We start from the raw sequence: 8,344 nt of genomic DNA, 5'->3' as shown, positions 1-8,344 counted from the left end.
TATTCTTTCAATGCAACCTCCTAGTGAGGGCCACGGTAAACTTTAAGTCCAGAGAAATTGTCACCTATTTATCCTAACAGTAAAAGATGTCAGAGAAAGGGGAGGGAAGGAAGAAGACTCTCCTTTTGTTTTTCCTATTTGCTACTTAAAAATCGACTGCAGCAAACTCCCATCAACTTGGATTAATGGAGGATGGGGGCAGGCAGACCAATCTGAATTAGTGACAGGTTGGAATTCTGGAATCTTTTAAAACATGCCCTTTTATTGGTTGAAGTCTATGTGTACCATAACTCACATTAACTGCTCATAGTGGTTCCCAAGAGAGAGCCCCATAGACTAGCTTTCATGAATAGATAAGACCCATTCGTTATTAGCAATATCCATTGACTCATAAGCAATGTACTAAAATCCTTAGAAATGGTTTGCTCTGTTAAGACAGAAATGCATTTGTAGTGTGGTTTAAAGAATTCAGTCCAGGAAGACTCCTTGTTATGGAGAGTACAAAGAGATCTCTCTCCAGATTCTCACACAGTAAGTGGCACCCAAGGGACTGAAGTGTAAATCAATAGGTAAGGCAAAGCAAAAGGAATTCACCCAGCTGTCTGTTAGGAAATGCATAAATGTAGAAATAAAAGAAATACCTTTGGTTCCACACCAGCCTTCTGGCCACAAGTAGGGAGGACATCACCCACAAAGGGCAGTTAGATGATTTTCCTTGACCCTGAATTACTTTATGAATAGATCGCTCCTCTAGTGGGCTTTTCCGTAACTATCCTTCCTCTCAAAAGCTGGGCTTCATTGCTTATGTTTATAATTCCAACATCCCAGAGGCAGATACATGGGGTCACCATAAGGTAAGGCCCACCTGTCTACAGAGTAAGTTCCATGCCAACTAGGAATACAAGATAAGACTGTTTCAAAAGGTGTGTGTGTGTGTGTGTGTGTGTGTGTGTGTGTGTGTGTGTTCGGTTCCTAGCACACATATCATGACTCAAACCCATCTATAACTCCAGTTCTAGGGAATCTGGCTCCTTCTTGAACTTCCTGGGCACCAGACATGAATGTGCTTTACAGGCATACATGCAGGCAAAGACTCATACACTCAGAAGTAAATCTTAATTAAAAAGTCATGTATCCCATAGGGGGAAAACTCTTAATCCTTCAAGACTCAAAAGAATAATGGAATGTTGGGCTATGTGCTCCCAGTTACATCCACTATCTTCTCCCTCCACCCCAAAACACATTCACCTTTGCTCTGTTGGGGAATGTCAACAGCCTGTTGTCTTTCCAGATCTAGGTGGAATGTTTGTGTTCTCTTGTCTTTATGGCCTTGACATGCCTGGCCACATCATGAAGGGTCTGTATTGCAATGTAAACTTCAGCAAATACTCTGTGTTTGCTCATCTTTCTGTAATTCTCAGAAAAGAGTATTTAATCAACATTAAAAAATTTTAACAGTAGTAAAATACAGTGTAAGATTTACAAATTCATCCTAACCATTGGGGACAGCACAACAAAGCACAATAGTATTAAGTACAGGCACCACTCTGCGTTGGTGGTATACTGGTGACCACAGCTGCTTTCCAAGTAAAGGTACCAGTATTTTGCTACTAATTTTTTAATCTTGCAAAAAAAAAAAAAAAAAAAAAAGAAGCACTCCATTACATTCTAACTCTCATTTTCATTCTTTCCAGTCACTAGTAACATCTATTTTATGCTCTCTGCGAGTTTGACTAGACTACTCTGTGTACGTCAAGGAAATGAACTCATGCACTGGTTTGCTTTTTGTGTGTGACTGGTTTACTTCATCCAGCATAATGTCCTCTAGGACAGATTTCAGAATATTCTTTGAAATTTATGAAAGCTATTTAGTGTGTATGTGTTTGTGTGTGTGTGTTCACATGGTAGCTGTGTGAAGGTCGGAGAATGACTTGTAGGAGGAGTGGTTCTCTCCTTCCACCGTGGGGTCTGGGGCTCGACCGCAGATCCTCAGGCTCAGTGACAGAGCATCTTTCCCTACTCGGCCACTTTGCCAGCCCCAGAATTTTCTTCATTTTAAAAACTGAGTCAATATTGCATTGTATGTATTTCAGTTTGCTTTTCCCTTCCTCTGCCCATGGACTACTGGGCTCCTTGAATGTTTTGGCTTTTGTGACTGGTGGTGTTAGAACATTGGCCTTCAACTACCTGTTAGTTCTCGTGACTATATGTACAGAGTGGAATTGTTGGCATGTTAAATCTGTTTTTAATGATCAAATGTTGTCACAAATGAGACTGAGAAACAAAATAGATGTGTTACTGATTCTAGAAAAACCTTCCATTTCCCCTAATTATCTAACTATCTCCCATGTGCTTAGTGCTTAGAGCTGACAGAACTTCAGACCCAGCATGTCCTATTTGTTTTTGTTTTTTGTTTTTTCTCACTAGAATGCGACATCTACTGAGATGGCGACTTTATCTGTTACTTCTTTGCTCTGGGATTTCCAGAAGCTCCTAAGAATAGTGTCTGGCATTCATTCATTCCTTTGTTTAGCAAATCATTATCGAGTACCTACTGAGAAGCAGGTATAAACTGATAAACTGATCATGAAAGTAATCAAGGAAGTCAGTTAAGAAATCACTGTTTTCTGTCTGTTTGGTTCACAGACTGAGTTGACAAAAGGAAGCAATAAGGTCTTTCTCAATCATTGTGTGCCTTATCAGCTAAACATTAGTGGCCCCTTTGCTTGCAGAGGGCACAGGGGTAAATTTTAGCTTGGGAGAGATCAGGAGAGGCAGACTCACCCCCCACCCCCCACCAGGGATCCTGGATTAAAAAAATGCTCAGTAACACCGCAGTCATTTTTAATTAGGAGGGCATAAAGCAGGCCTGATTATCCAAATCAACTGCTTATCTTAACTGGCTGCAATCACATTTTGCCTGCAAACTTTTGTATTTTTTAAATTTTTTTCACTTTTTTTTTTGCCTGAAATTTTAGTGAGAAGGTAGGAAGACTCTGGTCCAAAGCAGTGTCTTCAAATGAAGGGATGCAAAAACCGAACGTAAGGATTTCCCAGAGCCCAGCTGATCTCCATTCAACAAGGCAGCATTATAATTACAGAATATTGTCAGAGCTCTCCGGGTTTCCCAAACTTGCGCGCGTTCATTCAACAACACTCATTCAGTCCCTGCTTCTAAACTAACGTGAGGTATGATATTGAAGGGACTTGGCAGGCTAGGGGGCCGACAGGGTACTCTCTCTAGGGTGCTTCCCAGTTAAACCCTGAAAGGCGATTTGCAATCCTTTGCTGCTCCCCAATATGCCCTGTTCCTTCTGCCTTTTGTGAGCCCAGTGATTTGCTTGTCTCTCTACTTTAAACCCAGCACCACTTCTTGCACTTCTCGGGGTTCCTTTTGCCCTGAGTTTAGCCTATGCAGCTGCTATTCTCTTGCCGTCACCCCAAACAACGTTGAGACCACAAAGGGATAAAGGCACAACTGTGGAGGACAGCTCTGCACTTCACAAAGTTTGTGTAATCAATGTCTTCGTGTCTTTCCTTGAAGGTACCCAGAAGGCCCAGAGGTTTTCTGTTCTCTTTTATCTGTGAGGGTGGCACTCCTTGCTTAGAGGATAAGGCTACACTAATTAGCCTAGCATTCAAGGCCCTCTAGAAGCAGACTAAGGTCTACTGCTCCATTATTACCTCCCACTCGTTTTCCAGTCTACACAAACTGTCTGCTGCCGTCAAATGGTCTACTAATTGTTCCCCCCCCAAAAAAAACTATTTTTGTTCCTGTTTCCTGGTCTTTGTTCACATTAATTCCCTCAGGCTCTGTATCCTTTCTTTGAGGCTTGGAGTCTTACCTTTTGTGACCACCCCTGGCCCTTGGAGGAGAATTGCTCCCTTCCTCAGAATTCCAATAATTCTTCTAGTCTGCAGCCACCTCTCTAGATTTAACACATAAAGGTACATGTGTGTGCATGAGTGCCTAAAGTCAGACAATTCTTTATATCTCTTAGCCTTACATAGTGCCATATACTCAGTGGGTATTCAGCGAACATTTATTTTTAGTGATGTCATGTTCTTCAAGCCTGTTATTTCTTTCTCTAGGTAATATTTACTAATGTGAATGAAGTGTTGCTGAAACTTGCTCACGTTTTTTAAAAAAAAAGATGAAGATGAGATGACTCAGTGGCAAGATCTCTTAGCATCTTGAAAATACTTGCACTATCCTAGCAACGCACGTGTAACAAGGGGGAAGGAGCCAAAGAAGGCTTAAGATTAAAGAAAAAAAGAGTTTTAAAGTCTTAGGCAGCTCTCTCTCTCTCTCTCTCTCTCTCTCTCTCTCTCTCTCTCTCTCTCTCTCTCTCTTCTCCTTCTTTCCTCCTCCCCCTCCTCTCTGTTGCCCACCCCTCCCCCCTTCCTTCTTCTGTCAAGGTGATTAAACACCGGAATTGGCTACAGGGGGAGATTATTGAGAAAAATTGGAGAGGTAGACAATTTATTCATTCATTCAAAGGAAAACTGAGAGTCGAAGTAAAGAAAGGGGGGAGGGAAAGTTTAAGTATGAATGATTTGGCATTGATCCATATAAAACAGGGGAAAGTGGATAAATACATTCTCTCGTGTTCTCTCTCTCTCTCTCTCTCTCTCTCTCTCTCTCTCTCTCTCTCTCTCTCCTCTCTCTCTCTCTCTCTCTCTCTCTCTCTCTCTCTCTCTCATTTGCACTTTTTGGTTTTTCACCTCTACCCTACCAAGACAACCACCAGCCTTGTGGTGGGTGGGGTTCCTTCAGTGTGTTGTAGAGCTATCAAGGAGGCCAGTAAAAAATGTAAAAAGGCTGCAGATGTTTTTCCTTGTGAAGAAAGGACTGAAGCAGTTACTGTGGAACTGTTTTTCTGTTAATGTGGATGTATCTTCAGCTGCAAGAAGACACAAACAGGCTGACAGCTTAGCTCTGATGTACTTTACCCAAAGGAATGCTGGGGTGAGGGGTGGGGAAGGACCCGCTAGCTCATTGGTACTAGAGAAAAAAAAAATAGACTCACAAGTGGAAGGACAAGGAGTAAAAGAATAAAAAGAAGGAGTAAAAGTCTAAAAAAGGGAACGCAAGTGCTATAGGAACACAGTAAATATCGCAGCAAGCAAGTGTAGACATTTGTGATTTTTCTTGGAGAAAACTATAGAAAATGTGGCATAAAATGCTTCAGGTTCGGAAACACTATCAGATTGTTCATTTATAAAATAATTTTAGTATACATGGAATCCAAGTTACTCAGGAGGCCGAAGTGTGTGTGTGGGGGGGGCGGGGTGTGTGCTGAAACTCAGGAATTCCAGGCCAGCCTGGGCTGCACACTGAATATCCGTCTCTTTTAAAAGTTCAGTTAAAATTATTTTTGAAAGAGTTGTATGCATCTACTAGGAGGACTGTGTTTTCAACACCTTTTTCTGGGGATTCTTACAATCAAGCTGGCACGGGAAGTGCTCTCTTGTAATGTAGAATGACTTTTACTTTTGGTACAGAAACTGCCCAAAACATTTTGCTTGCAAGACAGCTACTATGTGAGAAAAAAAGGAATGAGTGAAAATACAGAAAATTTGAATTTAAGAATAAATTTTACACACACACACACACACACACACACACACACACACACTGCTCTCTCTCCCTAAATCATTAAAGATACTGTATTTAAAATACAAATAACCAAAATACGTTGAGTACTTAGTCTGCTTGGAAATGCATGCACCCATGCACACATATGCATGTTTACTCACTTAACACAACAATCACATGAGGTAGAAACTAGTGTTCTTACCTCCTCCTTACAGAGGATGGAAATGATGGCCAGATTAGTTAAATTAGGAAAAGATAGATCTGAAATCCAAGTGCAAAGGCAGCTGTTGTTTCACTGTACTGCTCACAAACACCCGAACTAAAACAACAAAGAAGCAACAGCAAAACAAAGAGGTACAACTAAAGGAAGTCATTTAAAGAATGAGGAGCAAAGAAAGAAAATGCTAAAGCTGGAATGAAGTCCCATTCTTGTTTTCAAGTGGGCCCCAGTGCTTGCTTCTGCAGCACACACACTTAAATTGGAATGATGAGATTAGCCCCTGTGCAAAAATGACATGCAAATTCATGAAGCCATCTGTATTTTTTTTCCTGTTAAAACAAATCTGTGAAAAAATATACGTGGAGTACAGGCTGGGAAATATAACAAACATTGAGGCTGAAGCTCTGGATTCTATCCCCAGTGCGAGCACGCTCACGTGCGCGTGCGCACGCGTGCACACACACACACACACACACACACACACTTTAAGAAAGGATTCACAAATTTGATTCTGAGCTTTCCACAGTAAAAGCAAAAAAGGTACTATGTTAGATTCAGGGAACCATGTGATAAAAGCAAAACCTCTTTTTAGGCAAAGCAATAATTTCTGGTAGAATTTGCTTAGACAGATGTCTCTTGTGGATCATTAAAAAGGAAAGTTCCCCCTCCAAAGGACTTTACTGTTTAGTATTTTGTTTTAAAATGGGAAAGCAAATGCTTAAAAATAAATATCCCTTAAACATTGATTATAATATTTTTGTACATGTGTTTTATAGTTTGCACTTTTAAAAAAAAATCATTAAAAAAAAAACCCGTAGATTTTAGAGTTTCTATCTTTCGAGCTCTTAAAGAAAGAATGACTATCTCTTGGCTTGGATGCCTATAGGCAAGACCAGGCTTAAAGGGGCCCCGTCCAACTCCGGGGCTGTGATTCTATACTTCTGAGCTGTGCAAACACTTCTACCTGGGGCAGCTTAACTAGTCTTAAACCTAAAGACTTAGCCACAGCATGGCCATGAATACTTCCATTGTAGGGCTCTTTTCTGATAAAATAAATGTTTGAAAAACACACGCATGCACAATAAAATTAAAGGTCCACAACATTTGGGATTAAGACACACCCAAGAAAGACATTCCAGGAAACAAAAGTTGCACTTAGTAACTGCCTGTCACTCGGGATGGAGAGTCAGCACTTAGGCACCACTCACTCTAACTAGGAGTCTTTGCTGAAGTCCTTTGTGCCTCAGATGTCAAAGAAATCTTTTCTTTCTCTCTTTCTTTCCTTTTGGAGCAGAGGATCGAACCCAGGGCCCTGTGCTTGCCAGGCAAATTCTCATCCACTGAGCTAAGCCCCCAAGCCCCCAAAGAAATCTTTTCTAAGGGAGCCATCAGCACCACCTCAGGGGCAATGTCTTAAATGTAATGTGAACAACTTACGTGATTAACATGGTCCAACGCCTTTTATGACAAAGCATTGGGAGTACAAATACAATTCTCTTCAGGAGAACCCCTCAGCCATTTTCCCCCTTAAATCACTCCTTAGTAATGCAACTCAAGAAAATAGCACTTCCATTTTGGAAAAAGGGGTGAGAAAAGTAAACCGAGGGAGATACTACCGTGCAGCTTACACTTATCCAACTCATTACAGTTTGGGGCAAATGGCTCCAAGGAGAGACTTTCTCGGTGTGTGCAGGTGAGAGTGAAACCCAGAAAAGGCAAGCATCACGTTAACACTACAGTATGCCTTTAGGAAATGTTAGGTGGAGAGAGCTCGTACATTTTTGTTTTTGTTTTGTTTTTGTTTGTTTTGCTTTGCTTTTTACCTGTTACTGTCTGAATCTTTGGCTTTTGGGTTGGTGTGGCATGTCCAGGAAAAAGGCACATTAAAGATTTCTTTAAGAAAAGACTGAGCTGCTTGTCTGCACAAAGAAAGGCCTGGTGATGCCCCTGTCAACTCAAAGACTTCATCCTTATGGCCCAAGGTGTCATTCTCTGGAGTGTTTGATGGACTGCTGCTCTAACAGGTTTTCCCCTTTATAAACAGAGTCCAGCCGCTTTGGCCTTATCTGCTTGATTCGAAAATAGCTCATCAATTTAATAGCATTCAGGTTGTTTATGCACACACAAGGCCCTTTGAAAAGAACCCTTTTCATGTCGCCAAACAGGCATTTTGAAATCAACTAATTGGATGGTTGTCTGAATTCAACTCGTTGTTTTAAAAATAACCAGTTGTTCCACTGAATTACATTTTTTTACCCCCAAGCCAATTGGTGTGTGTAGACAGAGTTTGAGTCAATCCAGATGGCTGGCTGCATTTTTGACTTGAACTGACTGGATGTTTTGTGGTCAGATATATACAGCTCTTGATAGCCACTGGGGAAATGGGGTAGAAGGAAAAGAAGGTGTAGGAAAGTTAGGAGAAATTATATCAACAAAAGTTTCCATCTTGAGTGCTGTAGACCCAGACATTTTCTGCAATCAATCCTCTCTCCCCTTCAAAACCCATGCATGCTTGCACACGCACG

At 41.2% G+C, this 8,344-nt stretch overlaps 1 pseudogene; it reads left to right on the top strand.

Moving 5' to 3' along the window:
- Nucleotides 1–6,048: 6,048 nt before the first annotated feature.
- LOC127186001 (uncharacterized) lies at nucleotides 6,049–6,144 on the top strand (annotated as a pseudogene).
- Nucleotides 6,145–8,344: the final 2,200 nt, after the last annotated feature.

This window comes from Acomys russatus, chromosome X (genome assembly GCF_903995435.1).
Source record: "Acomys russatus chromosome X, mAcoRus1.1, whole genome shotgun sequence".
In the NCBI taxonomy this organism is placed as follows: Eukaryota; Metazoa; Chordata; class Mammalia; order Rodentia; family Muridae; genus Acomys; species Acomys russatus.
This window is presented reverse-complemented; position numbering and strand designations above follow the sequence as displayed.